Source organism: Crinia signifera, chromosome 11 (genome assembly GCF_055691185.1).
Source record: "Crinia signifera chromosome 11, ASM5569118v1, whole genome shotgun sequence".
Taxonomy (NCBI): domain Eukaryota; kingdom Metazoa; phylum Chordata; class Amphibia; order Anura; family Myobatrachidae; genus Crinia; species Crinia signifera.
The window spans coordinates 56,901,342-56,921,683 of record NC_139227.1 but is presented as its reverse complement, the minus strand read 5'-3'; the positions used below and the strand labels follow the sequence as shown (position 1 = coordinate 56,921,683).

Here is a 20,342-nt window from a genome sequence, read left to right as displayed (position 1 = left end):
TAATACACGCTATTATACCTGTGTCTGTTTACACATACAGTATATGTACATTATACACACTATTATACCTGTGTCTTATTCCACATATATGTACATTATACACTCTATTATACCTGTGTCTTATTACACATATATGTATATTATACATGCTATTATACCTGTGTCTTATTACACATATATGTATATTATACACGCTATTATACCTGTGTCTTATTGCACATATATGTATATTATACACGCTATTATAACTGTCTTATTACTAGTGATGAGCGGGTCCGGATCTCCGAGATCCGGATCCGCACGGACGTCCTGAATCCGAATCCGGATCCAGGACGTCCGCGGACTCCCGCGCAGGCCCGGAGCCGAAATCGAGGCCCGACGTCACATTGGTGACGTCGGATTCTCGCGAGATCCGGATTACATAAAAGCCGGGACCCGCCGCCGCCATCTTCATTCTGTGGGGCGACGCAGAGCAGGCAGCAGTGCTGCCAGAGAGGGGGGTTTTATTTATTGCTCCGTGAGGGGGGTTTGCTGGAGCGTTGTGTGTGTCACTGTGCTGCTTGCTGCTAAAGAGCTGCAAGTACAGAGGGGGTTTAATCATTTTTATTGTGCTGCTGGAGAGTGATTTTTTTTTCTATATTGCTGTAGCCTGCTCATCTGTAATTTGTGTCACTGCTGCTGCTACAGAATACTACAGACAGAGGGGGGTTTATTGTACTGCCGCAGAGGGGGTTTTCTTTCTATATTGCTATAGCCTGCTCATCTCTAATTGTGTCACTGCTGCTGCTAGCCTGCTACAGAATACTACAGACAGAGGGGGGTTTAATAATTTTTATTGTGCTGCCAGAGAGGGTTTTTGTGCTGCCTGGCTACCTGTTATATGGTTGTAAACACCTACCAGGCAGTCACCTCTGTTGTTGCCAGTGCCACTACCTTGTACCTACCTCTCAGAGTATATAAAAAAAAATAAAAAAAAAATAAAAAATATATAAAAATATAAAAAAAAATAATTAAGTTGTTGTTGTTGCTGACACCACTGGCTGCCGTTAGATATCGCAGACTCAGTAATTAAATTTTTAACTGTGGTTTGCTGACGCCACTTGTTGTGTTACCTACCAGTGTATCCACTTTTGTATCTTGCTGCTGTTGTCACTGGCTAGTGACAACAACCAGCTGATATCTGGGTATCCAGTTTGCTGCCACCGCTGCCGTTACATATATCGCAGTAAATAACTCCGGTTTGCTGACGCCACTTGTTGTGTTACCTACCAGTGTATCCACAAAATAAATATTGTATCTTGCTGCTGTTGTCACTGGCTAGTGACAACCAGCTGATATCTGGGTATCCAGTTTGCTGCCACCGCTGCCGTTACATATATCGCAGTAAATAACTCCGGTTTGCTGACGCCACTTGTTGTGTTACCTACCAGTGTAACTATCCACAAAATAAATATTGTATCTTGCTGCTGTTGTCACTGGCTAGTGACAACCAGCTGATATCTGGGTATCCAGTTTGCTGCCACCGCTGCCGTTACATATATCGCAGTAAATAACTCCGGTTTGCTGACGCCACTTGTTGTGTTACCTACCAGTGTAACTATCCACAAAATAAATATTGTATCTTGCTGCTGTTGTCACTGGCTAGTGACAACCAGCTGATATCTGGGTATCCAGTTTGCTGCCACTGCTGCCGTTACATATATCGCAGTAAATAACTCCGGTTTGCTGACGCCACTTGTTGTGTTACCTACCAGTGTAACTATCCACAAAATAAATATTGTATCTTGCTGCTGTTGTCACTGGCTAGTGACAACAACCAGCTGATATCTGGGTATCCAGTTTGCTGCCACTGCTGCCGTTACATATATCGCAGTAAATAACTCCGGTTTGCTGACGCCACTTGTTGTGTTACCTACCAGTGTAACTATCCACAAAATAAATATTGTATCTTGCTGCTGTTGTCACTGGCTAGTGACAACCAGCTGATATCTGGGTATCCAGTTTGCTGCCACCGCTGCCGTTACATATATCGCAGTAAATAACTCCGGTTTGCTGACGCCACCTGTTGTGTTACCTACCAGTGTAACTATCCACAAAATAAATATTGTATCTTGCTGCTGTTGTCACTGGCTAGTGACAACAACCAGCTGATATCTGGGTATCCAGTTTGCTGCCACCGCTGCCGTTACATATATCGCAGTAAATAACTCCGGTTTGCTGACGCCACCTGTTGTGTTACCTACCAGTGTAACTATCCACAAAATAAATATTGTATCTTGCTGCTGTTGTCACTGGCTAGTGACAACAACCAGCTGATATCTGGGTATCCAGTTTGCTGCCACTGCTGCCGTTACATATATCGCAGTAAATAACTCCGGTTTGCTGACGCCACTTGTTGTGTTACCTACCAGTGTATCCACTTTTGTATCTTGCTGCTGTTGTCACTGGCTAGTGACAACAACCAGCTGATATCTGGGTATCCAGTTTGCTGCCACTGCTGCCGTTACATATATCGCAGTAAATAACTCCGGTTTGCTGACGCCACTTGTTGTGTTACCTACCAGTGTAACTATCCACAAAATAAATATTGTATCTTGCTGCTGTTGTCACTGGCTAGTGACAACCAGCTGATATCTGGGTATCCAGTTTGCTGCCACTGCTGCCGTTACATATATCGCAGTAAATAACTCCGGTTTGCTGACGCCACTTGTTGTGTTACCTACCAGTGTAACTATCCACAAAATAAATATTGTATCTTGCTGCTGTTGTCACTGGCTAGTGACAACAACCAGCTGATATCTGGGTATCCAGTTTGCTGCCACTGCTGCCGTTACATATATCGCAGTAAATAACTCCGGTTTGCTGACGCCACTTGTTGTGTTACCTACCAGTGTAACTATCCACAAAATAAATATTGTATCTTGCTGCTGTTGTCACTGGCTAGTGACAACCAGCTGATATCTGGGTATCCAGTTTGCTGCCACCGCTGCCGTTACATATATCGCAGTAAATAACTCCGGTTTGCTGACGCCACCTGTTGTGTTACCTACCAGTGTAACTATCCACAAAATAAATATTGTATCTTGCTGCTGTTGTCACTGGCTAGTGACAACAACCAGCTGATATCTGGGTATCCAGTTTGCTGCCACCGCTGCCGTTACATATATCGCAGTAAATAACTCCGGTTTGCTGACGCCACCTGTTGTGTTACCTACCAGTGTAACTATCCACAAAATAAATATTGTATCTTGCTGCTGTTGTCACTGGCTAGTGACAACAACCAGCTGATATCTGGGTATCCAGTTTGCTGCCACTGCTGCCGTTACATATATCGCAGTAAATAACTCCGGTTTGCTGACGCCACTTGTTGTGTTACCTACCAGTGTATCCACTTTTGTATCTTGCTGCTGTTGTCACTGGCTAGTGACAACAACCAGCTGATATCTGGGTATCCAGTTTGCTGCCACTGCTGCCGTTACATATATCGCAGTAAATAACTCCGGTTTGCTGACGCCACTTGTTGTGTTACCTACCAGTGTATCCACAAAATAAATATTGTATCTTGCTGCTGTTGTCACTGGCTAGTGACAACAACCAGCTGATATCTGGGTATCCAGTTTGCTGCCACCGCTGCCGTTACATATATCGCAGTAAATAACTCCGGTTTGCTGACGCCACTTGTTGTGTTACCTACCAGTGTAACTATCCACAAAATAAATATTGTATCTTGCTGCTGTTGTCACTGGCTAGTGACAACAACCAGCTGATATCTGGGTATCCAGTTTGCTGCCACCGCTGCCGTTACATATATCGCAGTAAATAACTCCGGTTTGCTGACGCCACCTGTTGTGTTACCTACCAGTGTAACTATCCACAAAATAAATATTGTATCTTGCTGCTGTTGTCACTGGCTAGTGACAACAACCAGCTGATATCTGGGTATCCAGTTTGCTGCCACTGCTGCCGTTACATATATCGCAGTAAATAACTCCGGTTTGCTGACGCCACTTGTTGTGTTACCTACCAGTGTATCCACAAAATAAATATTGTATCTTGCTGCTGTTGTCACTGGCTAGTGACAACAACCAGCTGATATCTGGGTATCCAGTTTGCTGCCACTGCTGCCGTTACATATATCGCAGTAAATAACTCCGGTTTGCTGACGCCACTTGTTGTGTTACCTACCAGTGTAACTATCCACAAAATAAATATTGTATCTTGCTGCTGTTGTCACTGGCTAGTGACAACAACCAGCTGATATCTGGGTATCCAGTTTGCTGCCACTGCTGCCGTTACATATATCGCAGTAAATAACTCCGGTTTGCTGACGCCACTTGTTGTGTTACCTACCAGTGTATCCACTTTTGTATCTTGCTGCTGTTGTCACTGGCTAGTGACAACAACCAGCTGATATCTGGGTATCCAGTTTGCTGCCACTGCTGCCGTTACATATATCGCAGTAAATAACTCCGGTTTGCTGACGCCACTTGTTGTGTTACCTACCAGTGTAACTATCCACAAAATAAATATTGTATCTTGCTGCTGTTGTCACTGGCTAGTGACAACAACCAGCTGATATCTGGGTATCCAGTTTGCTGCCACCGCTGCCGTTACATATATCGCAGTAAATAACTCCGGTTTGCTGACGCCACTTGTTGTGTTACCTACCAGTGTAACTATCCACAAAATAAATATTGTATCTTGCTGCTGTTGTCACTGGCTAGTGACAACAACCAGCTGATATCTCGGTATCCAGTTTGCTGCCACCGCTGCCTACCGTTAGATATCGCAGTACATAACTCTGGTTTGCTGACGCCACTTGTTGTGTTACTGATATATATCCACTTTTGTATCTTGCTGCTGTTGTCACTGGATAGTGACAACAACCAGCTGATATCTCGGTATCCAGTTTGCTGACACCGCTGCCTACCGTTAGATATCCAAAATATGGAGGATAAAAAAAAAGGAAAAGATGAGGAGCCACTTCGTCGTGCTTCTGAAGCTGATGCCACTAGTCATCATGACATAGGCGATGAAATGCCATCGACGTCGTCTGCCAAGGCCGATGCCCAGTGTCAAAGTAGAGGGCATGTAAAATCCAAAAAGCCAAAGTTGAGTAAAAGGCCCTTAAAAAGAAAAAGCAAATCATTGGAGGAGAAACTTAAAGTTGCCAGTGTGCCATTTACAACGCGGAGTGGCAAGGAACGGCTACGGCCATGGCCTATGTTCATGACTAGTGGCTCAGCTTCACAAGATGATCAAAGTCCTCCTCCTCCTCCTCCTCCTCCTCCTTCTCCCACTTTAAAATTTAAGAGATTTAAGGTGTCACCAACAAAAATCCAGCAAACAACTCTGCCTTCCAAAGAAGACATGGTATCACAAATCCCAGTGGAGAGTCCAAGGGTGTTGGTGGTTGCGATGCCTGACCTTCCCATCACTGTACGGGAAGAGGATGCTCCTTTCAGCATTCGCAGCACACCCTCTGCATGTGCTGGAAGGATCACAGACAGTGCAGTTGCAGATGTCGATAATGAAGGCGTCAGTGTTGTACACCAGGAGGAGGATATTGATGAAGCTGGTGCTGAGGGAGAAATTGACGAGGAGGACGATGCTGATGCGGTTTGCTTAAATGAGGCACCGGGCAAGACAGTTGTTGTCCGTGAGATCCCAAAGGGCATCACCATGCCTGGACAGAAGACCAATAAATCCACCTCTTCGGTCTGGAATTATTTTTATCCCAAACCGTCCAACAATTGTTTTGCCATATGTAGCTTATGCAAAGCTCAAATAAGCAGGGGTAAGGACGTTTCCCACCTAGGGACATCCTCCCTTCTACGTCACTTGAAGAGCGTTCATAAGTTGCTGTTTAGTTCAGAAACTGTGGCTAAGAATGTACACAGTCCAGGGACAACTAAATCCCTTTGTCCTGTTGTGTCCACGTGCCCAACTACACCGCAAAGTCCCTCCTCGTCAATTTCTTCCTCAATGAGGATTGGGAGTAGTCCTATAGGCCATGTTACTTGCCTGACTGACTCCTCTCCTATCCGGGATTCTTCTGGAGGATCCTGCATTGCTACGCCTCCTACTGCTGCCGCTGCTGCTGTTGCTGCTGGGAGTCATTCATCATCCCGGAGGGGAAGTCGGAACACTTATTTCACTAAGCAATTGACTGTCCAACAGTCCTTTGCCATGAAGATGAAGTATGACAGCAGTCATCCAATGGCAAAGCGGGTAACTGAGGCCTTAGCAGATCTGATTGTATTAGATGTGCTTCCGGTGTCCATAACTGCTGGAGTAGGATTTAGACGATTGATGGACTTAGTGTGTCCCCGTTACAAAATACCGTCAAGATTCCACTTCGCTAGACAGGCGATACCGAAGCTGTACAGTAAAGTGCATAAAAGTGTTCTCAGTGCCCTGAAAAATGCGGTCATACCCACTGTCCACTTAACAACGGACATGTGGACAAGTGGAAAAGGGCAGACTAGGGATTACATGACCGTGACAGCCCACTGGGTAGATGAATCACCTTGTCCAGCAGCAACAACAGCAGCAGCACTAGTAGTAGGACCTGGGAAATGCCAGCTCCTTCCTAGGCAGGCTACGTTGTGTGTAACCGCTTTCCGTAAGAGGCACACCGCCGATAACCTCTTACAGAAACTGAGGGTAATCATTGGGCAATGGCTTACCCCTCTTAGACTCTCCTGGGGATTTGTGGTGTCAGACAATGCCTGCAATATCGTGCGGGCATTAAAGCAGGGCAAATTCCAGCATGTGCCCTGTTTTGCTCACACGATAAATTTGGTGGTCCAGAGTTTTCTAAGAGACAACAGAGCTGTGCAGGGGACTCTTTCGGTGGCCCGAAAAATTTGTGGCCACTTTCGTCATTCGGCGGCTGCATGCCAAAGACTCCAGCGGCAGCAAACACTGTTGAACCTGCCCCTCCATCAGCTGAAGCAAGAGGTCGTAACGCGGTGGAACTCAACCCTCTATATGCTTCAGAGGATGGAGGAGCAGCAAAGGGCCATTCAAGCCTATACATCCACCTATGACATAGGCAAAGGAGGGGGTATGCACCTGACTCAAGCACAGTGGAGAATGATTTCAGTGTTGTGCAAGATTCTCCAACCCTTCGAACTTGCCACACGTGAAGTCAGTTCAGACACTGCCAGCTTGAGTCAGGTCATTCCCCTCATCAGGCTTTTGCAGAAACAGTTGGAGAAAGTGAAGGAGGAGCTGAGACGGAGCGAGTCCTCTAAGCATGTGGGACTTGTGGATGAAGTCCTTCATACGCTTTGCCAGGATTCGAGGGTGGTACAAATTTTGAAATCAGAGGAGTACATTTTGGCCACCGTGCTCGATCCTCGGTTTAAAGCCTACGTGGTGTCACTCTTTCCGGCGGACACAAGCCTGCAGAAGTGCAAAGAACTGCTGGTTAGAAAACTGTCATCTTCTGAAGTGGAAAGTGACTCAGCAGCACCTTCTCCTTCATTTTCTCCAACAACTGGTTCTGCAAGGAAACAACTGCGATTTCCTAAACCCCCCGCTGGTGGTGATAAAGGACCAAGTTTGGACATTTGGTCTGGGCTGAAGGACCTTCCAACAATTTCTGACATGTCTACTTCCACTGCCTATGATGCTATCACCATTGACAGAATGGTGGAGGATTATATGGGTGACAGCACCCAAGTAGGCATGTCAGAGAGTCCTTACCAGTACTGGCAGAAAAAAAAGGAAATTTGGAAGCCCCTGTACAAACTGGCTCTATATTACCTCAGTTGCCCTTCCTCCAGTGTGTACTCCGAAAGAGTTTTTAGTGCAGCTGGGAACCTTGTCAGCAATAAGCGTAGGAGGTTGCTTCCAAAAAATGTGGAGAAGATGATGTTCATAAAAATGAATTATCAATTCTACGAGAAAGACCAGCGTCCACAAAGTACACAGGAACCTGTGGTGGTGGATTCCAGCGGGGACGAATTAATACTCTGTGAGGGTGAGGAAGAACAAGATACTGATGGTGGTGAGGAATCGCTGGATGAGGATGAGGACGACCTTTTGCCTCTGTAGAGCCAGTTTGTGCAGGGACATATTAAATGGCAGCTTGTGATGTGGGGGCCCAAACGAACCAATCATTTCAGCCACAGTCGTGTGGCAGACCCTGTGGCTGAAATGATTGGTTTGTTAAAGTGTGCGTGTCCTGTTTATACAACATAAGGGTGGGTGGGAGGGCCCAAGGACAATTCCATCTTGCACCTCTTTTTTGTCTTTTGAATAATGTGCTCTTTGGGGCCTAGTTTGGGTGGGAGTGCCGTAGGACAATTCCATCTTGCACCTCTTTTTTGTCTTTTGAATAATGTGCTCTTTGGGGCCTAGTTTGGGTGGGAGTGCCCTTGGACACTTCCATCTTGCACCTCTTTTTTGTCTTTTGAATAATGTGCTCTTTGGGGCCTAGTTTGGGTGGGAGTGCCGTAGGACAATTCCATCTTGCACCTCTTTTTTGTCTTTTGAATAATGTGCTCTTTGGGGCCTAGTTTGGGTGGGAGTGCCGTAGGACAATTCCATCTTGCACCTCTTTTTTGTCTTTTGAATAATGTGCTCTTTGGGGCCTAGTTTGGGTGGGAGTGCCCTTGGACACTTCCATCTTGCACCTCTTTTTTATCTTTTGAATAATGTGCTCTTTGGGGCCTAGTTTGGGTGGGAGTGCCGTAGGACAATTCCATCTTGCACCTCTTTTTTGTCTTTTGAATAATGTGCTCTTTGGGGCCTAGTTTGGGTGGGAGTGCCCTTGGACACTTCCATCTTGCACCTCTTTTTTGTCTTTTGAATAATGTGCTCTTTGGGGCCTAGTTTGGGTGGGAGTGCCCTTGGACACTTCCATCTTGCACCTCTTTTTTGTCTTTTGAATGATGTGCTCTTTGGGGCCTAGTTTGGGTGGGAGGGCCCTTGGACAATTCCATCTTGCACCTCTTTTTTTCTTTTGAATAATGTGCTCTTTGGGGCCTAGTTTTTCTATCTGCCACTGCAGTGCCACTCCTAGATGGGCCACGTGTTTGTGCCGCCCATTTGTCTTGCTTATCATAGTCATCCAGCTACCTCGGTGCAACATTTTGGCCTAAAAACAATATTGTGAGGTGTGAGGTCTTCAGAATAGACTGTAAATGAGTGGAGAAGAAAGCTGATGGGGTTAATAATAGCATAGGAGCAAAAAAACACCTAAATTATGCAATGTTAACCATTTTTATGCTTTTTTCAAAAAAATCAGAACCCAAAACCCAAAACCCAAAACCCAAAACCTTTAGGGGGTGTTTTGGCAAAACCCATTAGAACCCAAAACCTGAAGGTAATCAGAACCCAAAACCCAAAACCCAAAACGCGAAAAAGTGTCCGGTGCACATCTCTACTTATTACACATATGTACATATACACATTATTATAGCCATATGTTATAGTAGCATGTATAATGTACATATGTGTAATATCTGTCTTATTACACATATGTATATTATACACGCTATTATACCTGTCTTACACATATGTACATTATACACAGGGCCATCTTAACAGCAGTGTGGGCCCCTGGGCAATGCAATGCACTGGGGCCCTTACCCATTCTCCCCTCCTAGGAGTGGGGGGTGCTATCAGCAGCAGCTTTAATGTCCCACGGGTGGCAGGGGGTGCTTTATCTTCCATTCAACATGTAGGACCTGGAGCAGTAACTTCTGATAATTACTCCTTTACTGCAGAGGTGGTGGGAGGGAGAACACTAACGTGTGGAAGGGGGCACTGAGCTGAATGAAGGGTCCCTTGTAAATGACTTCCAGGGAGGAAGGGGGTGTTTTATACGCAGGGGAGGGTTGGATAATGGAGTGGACTAAATATACGTTATTTTCTGGTGGAAGGGCAGCTTGTTTGACTGCAGATATCGCCATTATCAGGAAATAGATTTCTTAGCCTTCAATAGTATAAAAACCTAGAGTCCCAACTTTCAGGAGGTGCTGGGAACTTGGGGATCAGAGATCAGGAGCCAGAGCAAAAATAACAAAAATATAAAACTGCACACCAGACGTTTGGAGCTGGAGCAGGGACCAGCTACTGGAAGGCTGATATCTCTGGTTCTGGGCATGACAGAGACAAGCCCCTAGTGTCAACAGAAAGGGGAGAGTCCCAGCTTTTGGAATATACTCTCAGAAAAACTCTAAGTCAGAGAGAATCTGAGAAATATGACTGGGAATTGCATTTAACAGGTTGGATGTGGACTGCTGCTTTGAAGTTGGATATCTCCAGTTCCCCAGGGCCGATTTTCAAAATTCTGGTATCCCTGGAAAAAGGGGATCCTCAGCTATCAGCATAGGGCCCTTATACACCTGGGGCCCCTGGGCAAGTGCCCATTAAGCCCATACGAAAAGACGGCCCTGATTATACATGCTATGATATCTATGTCTTATTACACAAATGTACATTACACATGGTATCATACCTTTGTCTTATTACACATATGTACATTAAACACGCAATTATACCTGTTGTGACCGGACGCCTGCCCTTACGCTCTGGTTACGCCCTTCGGGTCCACAGATGGCGGTTCCTGGTCTCACAGGACCTGGCCAATAGGGGATTCCCTGTTACCATCAGTAATCACCTTTTACTGACTCCGCCCACTACGCAGTGGGCTGGGATATCACTGCCACAACCAGGCTCCTACTTAGGTGACGCCTGGAGCCACCGTTACCGCCTCAGGTCCAAACGCTGGCATCTGAGTACTACCTTCTGGAGTGTGTACGCCGACACACTGCTGACACCCCCCCTCCCCCCCGACTGGCGTCGGTTGGTTCCCCACTGGTCACAGACCAGACCTCTGCTTCAGAAGCTGGCAGAGAGGAACTGGGAGGACTCTGGACCCTTGTACCCAGAACAGCTGGAGAACAGAATTATTGCAGTAATTCTGTTGGTCACAAGATGAAAGTGGTCGACTTGTGCCAATAGATGGTTTATTTGTTCAAATATAAGCTCTTAAAAGAGCCCTCTCCTATCCCTAGGAGGCACAGCATACAGATGATGTTACAGTATTTAAGTCAGGCAGAAGTACAACTTTGAACAACTGATGAAGCCTTAGCGAAACGGCCGTCTAAACCCCTTCCCCCGGATGCCAGATCCAATGGCACACACCTGTTACACCCTGCATTAAGGATCAGCACGGAGGCTGACACTCTGCTCCCATTGATGCATGGAGCACAGTCTCCATTTTGCCTGAAACGCATTGCTGACAGGCAGAGGTCTGATCCCCTAAGCCGTATGGCAGGGGTGGCCAACCGGTCAGAGGTAAAGAGCCAAAAAATATCGTTAGTCAAGCTAAAGAGCCGACATCATGCGCGAGCCGAAGGTGCATGCACCAAAAAAAGGGGTGTAGTCTATTTTGACCCCTTGGGTGGGTGTGATACAAATATGCCTCCAATAGTGCAGTGCCATATATACATATGCCCCCCACGGTGCCAGGTATACACCACACGGTGCCGGGTATGCCCCTACTGTGCCAGAAAGCTGGTATGCCCCTACGGTGCCAGAAAGCTGGTATGCCCCCACAGTGCCACAAACTGCTATGCCCCCACAGTGCCACAAACTGCTATGCCCCCACAGTGCAAATTCCCCAGCAGCAGGCAGCACTCACCATTGTTGCTGCTGCTGCCGGGCGGGGAGAGGACAGTCTGGTGTCCCCCTGCAGTCCTCCTGTCATGTCACCGATGGGAGGAGAGCACAGCACACCACGCGTCTCCTTCCCCCTCACTTCCCTGTGACTGGGCCGTCCACCATTCAAAGCTCGCTGGCCGGCTCCTGATTGGCTGCTGGCCACCAAGCTCTGATTGGCAGACGGCCCAGTCACAACGATGCACAGTAAGGGGTAGGAGAGATGTGTGATGCGCACTCTCCTCCCCTCAGAAGGAGAAGGGATTCAGGGAACCGGCAGCAGGGGGTACTGGGACGGACGGTGGGCAGCGGGCAGCAGGAGCCGCACTTTACAAGGGGGAGAGCTGCATGAGGCTCAAGAGCCATGGGTTGGCCACCACTGCCGTACGGAGACCCGATACTTACCCAGGCTTACCAGCACAACTGAACTGGATTGCGCTCCAGCTCTGAAGCCGCACAGAGAACAGTCGGAGGTCACGGCTGACAGGCGCTTTCTGCAGAGACAGTATCATACTGCCGGATAATCCCTATTAGGAGTCCCTACACTGCCAAATAGAGCTGCTGCCACACGATATAAGGAGAGCCCTCCTGAGACACAGCACACAGGAGCTAAGTATACCGGGTGTTCCCGGGTCTATACAGAATATATTTGTCTGCTACTGTGCTCATTACTGCTCTTTTGCGGCATAATTGTAAACGTATGCAAACAAATGTTTTCATGCTCTCCCCTGGATAGGGATAGAGCTAGGGATACTGTACCTTGCAGATATATCTTTTGACTATTTGGCTAATTGCTGCATTAGAACAAGCAGCTTGAGAGATGTGGGGCCGATAAGTAAGGCAATGTCTGGGGCCGAAGTAAGGCGATGTAACTAACTGTAGTAGACTAGTAACACTGTTTCCAAGAGATATAGAAAGTGTGCTCTGTTGATACACATTGGATTTTACATGCATGATTTATATTATTGTGTTATCCGGCCAATTGCAAATTAGCCGCATTTGAAACAGCCTGAGAGATATACGGTCTGTAATACTGTGCTATTTGGCTAATTAGGCTAAGCCTTCACTATTAAGAGCTGGATAGACATTGATGTATAGATATATATCGGATCTTATATGCATGTTCTATAATATTGTGTTACCTAGCCAATTGTAAACTGGCTGCATCAGACATACGGCTTGAGAGACATAGGGTGACATTCTATGGGATGAGATAAATGCACATTTTTTTATCTCGCTCCACATCGCCGCTCTTCGCACTTTTTTAAATCGCATTTTTTGGTAATAATTCGCATATTTAATGCAATGCGATTTGGAGGCTGAAAAGTGCGATGTAGTGCGATTTGCGGCGAAGTGGTGCGATTTTATGACACAAAAAAGTGCAATTTCTTTGGCCGGTCATGTGCGAGTTTTGGACCAACAGGAGTGCGATTTACAAGACTGTCTCCGCATGACTAAGAACCCCCTAACCTATTGGCCCACCTCTGTCCCCTCCCTTATGCATCACACCCCCTATATAAAGGGGCACTGGCGCCATTTCACTCTTTGATAGGAAGTAAGGAACATGGAGAGGAGCAGTGGCAGTGTGAGCAGAGGAAGAGGTGTTGGTGGTAGAGTGAGGAGTGGCAGAGTGAAGAGTGGCAGAGTGAAGAGTGGCAGAGTGAAGAGTGGCAGAGTGAAGAGTGGCAGAGGGAGCAGTGGCAGAGGGAGCAGTGGCAGAGGGAGCAGTGGCAGCAGCCAGCCAAGTGGGAGAGGCAGCAGAGGACTGCTGAGGTCGTCCTCCATTACAGGGAGTGGCAGCAGTGTGGCAGGCAGCATGGCCACAGCAAGGCCAGCCCCAGACCAGGCCCTGGCGGACCAACCCCAGCAGGAGGAGGTGGAGGATCCGCTGGCATCCCCATCCTATACCCAGGACCTATTCCGTACCCCAGAGAAGCTGCAGGAGGGCCACATGTCAGAGGTGGAGGAAGATGGAGGTGAGGAGGAGGAAGACACTGGCATGGAGGAGGAGGGGTACATGGCTGGAGTAGAAAATGAGGAGGAGGAGGAGGAGGAGGAGGTAGAAGCTGGCCACACAAAAAGTGGCCAAAAGGTCAGATTCTCCTACGAGGAAAATGCTGCGCTTGTCCGGGCTATCATACCCGAGTTTGACCGGTTACTGGGGAAAAGTCACCACAAGACCACTGCACAGCGGAAAAGGGCTATGTGGAAGGACATCACCCAGGCGGTGAACACTGTAAGTCAGCACAAGCGCCTGGTCAGAAACGTCAAGAAGAGGTTCAACGATATCAAGAGACAGCTCAAAATTAAAATGGCCATGGAGTTGGAGGAGGCCACCAAGACTGGCGGAGGAAGCCCCACAACTATCTGCTACACGTCCTTTGAGGTCAAGTTAAAGCGAATCATACCCCCTAAGGTCCTGCCTGGCATGCACGTCGTGGATACCGATAGGCCGCCGACGCCACCCAGAGCTGGTAAGTGTGACCACATGCAATCTTAAACATACATGGCAATGTTTTCAAACTGTAATGTTCACTTGTATTGTTATGCTAAGTAAAGTGCTGCCGTGGAACTACATAGCCCAGCAAGGTCAGGCAAAAAAAATTGCCTGCTCCTACTTTCAAATTGGTCATAATGCTTGGCCTTGTAGTTCCACAACTGCTGATATTGATCAACACTTTAACATTCTTTCTAGCAGCTTAACATGTATGTGGCCCAAAAAACTTTGGTTTACTGGTGGTTTAGCTGCCATGCCTACATACCACAGATTTTCCACCAGTTGTAATGTGACAAATAGTTTAATAATAATCTAACAAAAAATTCAGGTGTAAAACATATGTCAAATAATGTGGGGACTAAATAATGTAGTCCTTAACCAAAGGAAGTATTGTCCAGTAATGTCATTTCAATGCATATTTGGCATAAATGTTTATCAATTGCAAGGTAGATAATGGCTGGCCATCTTTCCTTTCACAGATTGTCCGTCCCGAAGTGCTCACGCATCACAGAAAAGAAGGCCCGTTGGAGCAGAATCTGTGGAAACAGGTAAATGAACAAAAAACAGGCCATTACACATACAGTACACACACCCATGTCACATCAACAATATCTCACACTACATTCATCTCCTGCTGCTACATTGCAACGGAAATGAATGTAATCTGACCTAGCCATCTCACTTATTATTAATGTCAATGTTACATGCAGTATCGTGGTACATGTGTAAGTACATAATACCCCTAGGTATGTGCATTCAGCATCTCAAGCCCTTTCAAAAACAGTACTGAAGAGAGACTGGCCTATATATGCATCAGTACTTACCTCTTCATCTGTATCCACAGGTACTGTACAACTAGGAACACAACCAACAGAATACTCTGTTATGATGTTGGACGAAATGGACATCATTCTAGAACCCGTGGAGACCTTTGCGGCTGAGGAGGAAATACAGACGTCATCACAGAGGGCCTTATTCTGATCGGTGCGGCCGGATCCGAATATGTGGCCAGGACCGTGCGTGCGAAACCCCGCCTTCCATACGGATCGCCAACTCCGTCCGTACGTGGTAAGAAGCTGGCCGAACGGACCGCACGTGTATTTTTCACGGAATACGCCTCCTCCATCTAAGGGAACCTCCCCCATCATTCGATGGTCGCAGACCATCGAATGCAGGACCGAGTGGTCCACCAGCTCCCGCAACCTCAGACCACACGGGCATTTCTCCGTGCAAAAGCAGGGATCTGGGCGGGCAGCTGACATCCGGCGATGTCATATGTCCGCCCCCTACACGTGCGTCACGACTGCATTACCATACATACGCCCAGCGTTTGCATGGGAACGCCCATGAAACGCGGGGCGTATGCATATGGTAATGAGCCCAAATAGCCCTTCACGCCCCTCTCCACCCCCTGTTCGGAGTGTTCACATATCATGCGGGATTTGGCCCTACGCCCCGCTCGCACATGCGCAGAGACGCCTCTGCACATGCGCAGACAAAACATCGGCGGCACGAATTATTACCGCACCAACCAGAATAAGGGCCCGAGTGATTTCCCTGTTACAGAAGCATTTAGTGTGCACATTGAATTTTTGTACACACTATACAATTGATTTACACAATGCTTACTGGATAATAGAGTGCTAGTGAAGACACCCCATTAGTGCTGCGCACTCTCATTGTATGTTATATGTTTTTTGTATGTTATGTTAGTATCTACGTGTGTCCATTTTATTCTTATAAAATTGTTTAAAAAATGAAAAGCTAAGTTTTAAAACTTTTTTCAAAAGCAGTGCCCCCAGCAAAAAAGAGAGTACTTTCTCTTTCTCCCACTTGTATGTTCATCTACTCTCAGGGGAGCACCTCCACCAGCCATTGAAGTACAAACACTAAGGAACCCTATTACAATATTGTGGATTTAGAATTATTTTCAAATACTCAATAACTTTGATTCGTGTTTTTGCATGTGCACCGGTATTTCCCACAATCCCCCTCCCATCAAAAACAGTCATCACAGAGTGATCTTCCCCCAAGTGGGGTGACTCCCAACCCACCCCCACCCACAAACACACCCCATACAGCAGCTTCTGCTGCACAAGTAGCTAACTCCTTGGTAAATTTCAAGGAGAAACAAATTTAATTTATGGCCTCCCAAAGCCTGAAAATAGGGAACATCCAGGGGTACATGCATCACGCTTTTCTTTGATTAAGAAAAATTTCAAGGAGTGTACGGGTTGGTGTAGGTACTCATGTGCGCATGGCTAATAGCATTGACACCCGTTTTGCAGATCTTACTTCTGCTGTAAGGGAACAGAATAGCCATATTGGCAGCCTTGCGCAAAGTATAGCTGCACTTAGCCAATCAGCGCAGACCAATGCCTTAATAGGTATGCAGGCACAACTTCAGCAGATGGAAGGCAATGTCGTAGGTGCAGCAGCATCTACACTGAGTAGTGTATCTAGTACCCCAGTAAGTGGCTCCCCCACTTCCCCACCCTGTCGCAGTATTAGGACCTGGGGTGGCCTGGGTGCAGCTTCAAGAAGTGGTTTAGGGTGGCCTGATGGTAGGAGAAAATAATTTATATTTTTTATACATTTTTAATTTGCATCTAATATGCAATACATCTTGTTACATCCCCCGACAGTTTGAATGTTTGAGTGACAAAAATGCAGGTTGTTTTTACTATACTGCAGTAAAAATGTCTAAACGCATACCAATTTGTCTGTGTATTATTTTTAAAGCAATTGTTGTGTGAAATATGACATAGTGTAATGGTATATGACCAGGGCCGGCGCTACCCACTCAGCAGCTACTGCAAAGCAGGGAGGCACCATGCTGTAAAGGGCTGTCTCCCTCCCTGCTCTGCTAAACCTGCCTCAGCCCTCACTGTCACTGCCTCCTGCAAGCTGCCCGCAGCGCCTGTCTGACAGCGGGCGGCAGTATGGAGAATCTGAGCAGCTCCCTGCACCGCGCACACACTGTCCTCCTCCTGCGACCTGCCCCCTCTTCCTCACGAACACTTGTGCTGAGGCATGTAGCGCTGTCTGTGAATGCCTGGATGACATGTCATGTCCGGATCCACCCCCTACCCATTGCTCCCTACGCTTGTCAGCTGTCAATTAAATGACGAACAGGCAGCAGCGCCGCCTCCCCTTCCTTCCCTCTTCTCAGTGTGCTGTGCCAGTGCCACTGCCAGTCCTCAACACTCTGCCCCCTCTATCTCCTCCCCTCTTCTTCCATCTCCTCCTTCTCTCCCCTCCTTTCCGCCTCAGTCACAAGTGCTGCACATACTATTTGTACTGCTTTCGGATCGCATCGCACACACATTGCTTGCATGCCGTGCGATGCGATCTAGCCCATAGGTGTATGGGCACCTTTAGTGCCTGCAACATTTTGAGGACACAGCACTGAGACGGTGTATGCATACATGTACATGTACCAGAGATCCTCCATAGGATCGCATGTCGCATACACTCCCACAATCAGGCTTCAGCTTGTTGCAATGGCAATTTGAAAGGGCGCAAAATGTATGGTTTGCAGGAGGGCGCCGGACACCCTAGCACCGGCCCTGTATATGACAATGGGATTGCTGAAAAGTAGTGTTGGGTAACTTCTGGCCCGTCAAATTTGTGGAACTACATATTCCAGCAAGCTCTGGCACTCATTGTTTGGACTGTAATGGTTATAGTGTGTCAGGGCATGTGTGACAACACCAGGTGAGCCATGTTTTAGAGCTAAATTAATTCATACATGTTACAAATGTACTTACAAGGGATAGGTCAGCACCACCAGCTGCATCAGTTGGGCTCTGTGTATTAGGCTAAATGTGGGTGGAAACAGATGGTATTGCTAAATAATTTGTTTATGAGTACACTTACAGCAAAGGTACATGTTGGAATACAGGGCACATGTGCTTACCAGAAAAGTTATGCCTGATGATTTGTGTATGCACCAGATTCCCTGCGTACCCCTCACTTCCCGAGGTGTGGTAGGTTGGGCTTCCTGCACGACTGCTGCATGTTCCTCCTCCACATAGGCTGGTTGGGACAGGGCTATGTTGTGTAACATGCAGCAAGCCTGGACGATCATCACTACTTTTGCTGGGTGGTAAAGCAGCGTACCCGATGACCGGTCCAAACACCGGAATCTACTTTTCAATACACCAAATGTACGCTCCACCACATTGCGGGTTGCAATATGGGATTCATTATACCGGTGCTGTACAGGGCCCTCTGGGGAGCGCAAAGGTGTCATGAGCCAGGAAACACACCCATATCCTGAGTCACCTAAAACACAGATAGGAAGTTATTGCCTTATATGGTAAGGTATGTGCATTGTGCAAACAGGAGACACTGGGACAAGAGCAATATGCTTGTGAAACTGGAAACACACACATTGGAGCAGGTACAAATAAGGACAGAGAGGGTAATATGTAAAAATGTACTTACCAAGTAGCCAGCCCTCTGGCATTTGTTGTTGGTTGAATCGGTTGCAGAGGGCTGAGTGCCTCAGAATATAGACGTCATGGCAGTTCCCAGGGAAGCCTGCTACAACACTTAGGATTTTGAGATGACGACACAGAGAAAGTTGGTCAATTGCACAGGACCCTCATTAATGCTTGAGGAAAATGTAGTGGACCCCCCAAGATTTATGTATACTAGGTATTTTCCTAGAGATAAATTCTGTGGGAGGTGTGCTACCACTGGACTCAGTATGGGATATACACAAGACAAGCAAAGAGAAAAGTGTGTCTCGGTGTGGTGCACCTTTAATGACTCTCACACGTAAAAATTAACTTTTATTATTGTAGTGTAAAACTAGCGAAATATAAAAACACACAAGACAAAGACAACATGAATATGGTGTGTTTAAAAAACGGCAGCTCACTCCCTCAGCACAATATGAAAATTGTAATGCACTGTTGACAGGTAATTCCCGTCGACACCTGTTTGTGTTACGTCAAATGAATTAATAACCTATATATTGGCGTCCGATTCGGGTTATACTTCCAGTATCGGGGTGCGTACCAACTGCGTGAAATACCCTCACGTATGGTAGGCTTACTGTGACCTATTATTTGATCGAATGGGTTATAATCATTGTATCATTCTCTATATCTTATATTTATGATAAATGTGTCGTGTCGACCTGTGTCGATGGTTCTGTTATTTTAACACATATACAGTCTTATAGACCAAGGCCAATTTGAGTAGGCAATATTCCACAGGTCAGCTCAACTCTCATGTCACCTGTCACAGGTCGTCACACTGAGTTATGCTACAACAGTGTGTTTTCTCTACAAGTTCTAAATGCAATGGTATGATATTACCTAAGTGTGGCCACTCTTGATTGAGGATAGAAATGCACTTGGAAGAAACACAGTGCTGTTAAATAGGTTATGCTATGTAGCAATATCCTATGCAGCAGTGTTTTGTTTCACAATAAATTGTCTTTAGGGTAAATAGACTCTGCTAATAATAGGTTCTATAATAGTGTCATATATCACACTGATTGGTTACACAGTTGAGTCTATGTCACAATATATGACATTTTTTTACTTTAATAGTAAGCTTGGGAAGCCATATACTGAGTATTTAGTTTAAGAATAACAGCCTGTGTCGACCGTTATGTCAACGCTTATGTGCTGGGTTTTCACTCAACCAGTTTCTGTAGATACAAGGTACATGACCAACACTATCCACATAGATCAGTGCTGGTTAGTATGTTTCTATCTCAGAGTTTATAGACAGTAACAATTTCCATTGATAGGGCTGTATCGGCTGTATAGAATAGCTAGAATTGCTATATGTTGCTATATATAAGTAGAAGCCGAGCAGTCCTATTATAGAGTTATCACTCCCTAGTGTGCACAGGTTTTTATAGACCCGTAACAGCAGGCAGAGTCATTAAGTGTGTACTCTGTCCACACATGGTCCAGCGTGAAACATTCAAATGTGGCGTACCCAGGCTGTGTTTGACCAATAGTGGTGGGTAGTCTTACAGTATAATAGCGCACCCCCCTGGTTATAATACCTGTTGAAAATTTTTTTTACAGATCAAAATACATTTCTAAGTGCTGAGAATGAGTGAGCGTCACCGCTAGCCGGCGTATGCTTCGCTATTAGCTTTTTCAAGGCCGGATTTTGAGATGAGCATTACATACCA

At 46.4% G+C, this 20,342-nt stretch overlaps 1 protein-coding gene across 3 annotated transcripts in view; it reads right to left on the bottom strand.

Annotated features, from left to right (window-relative positions):
• The window catches only part of CNGB1 (cyclic nucleotide gated channel subunit beta 1), a 141,212-nt gene that overhangs the window by 87,482 nt on the left and 33,388 nt on the right, over positions 1 to 20,342 (bottom strand). The gene's annotated exons all lie outside the window — the stretch shown is intronic.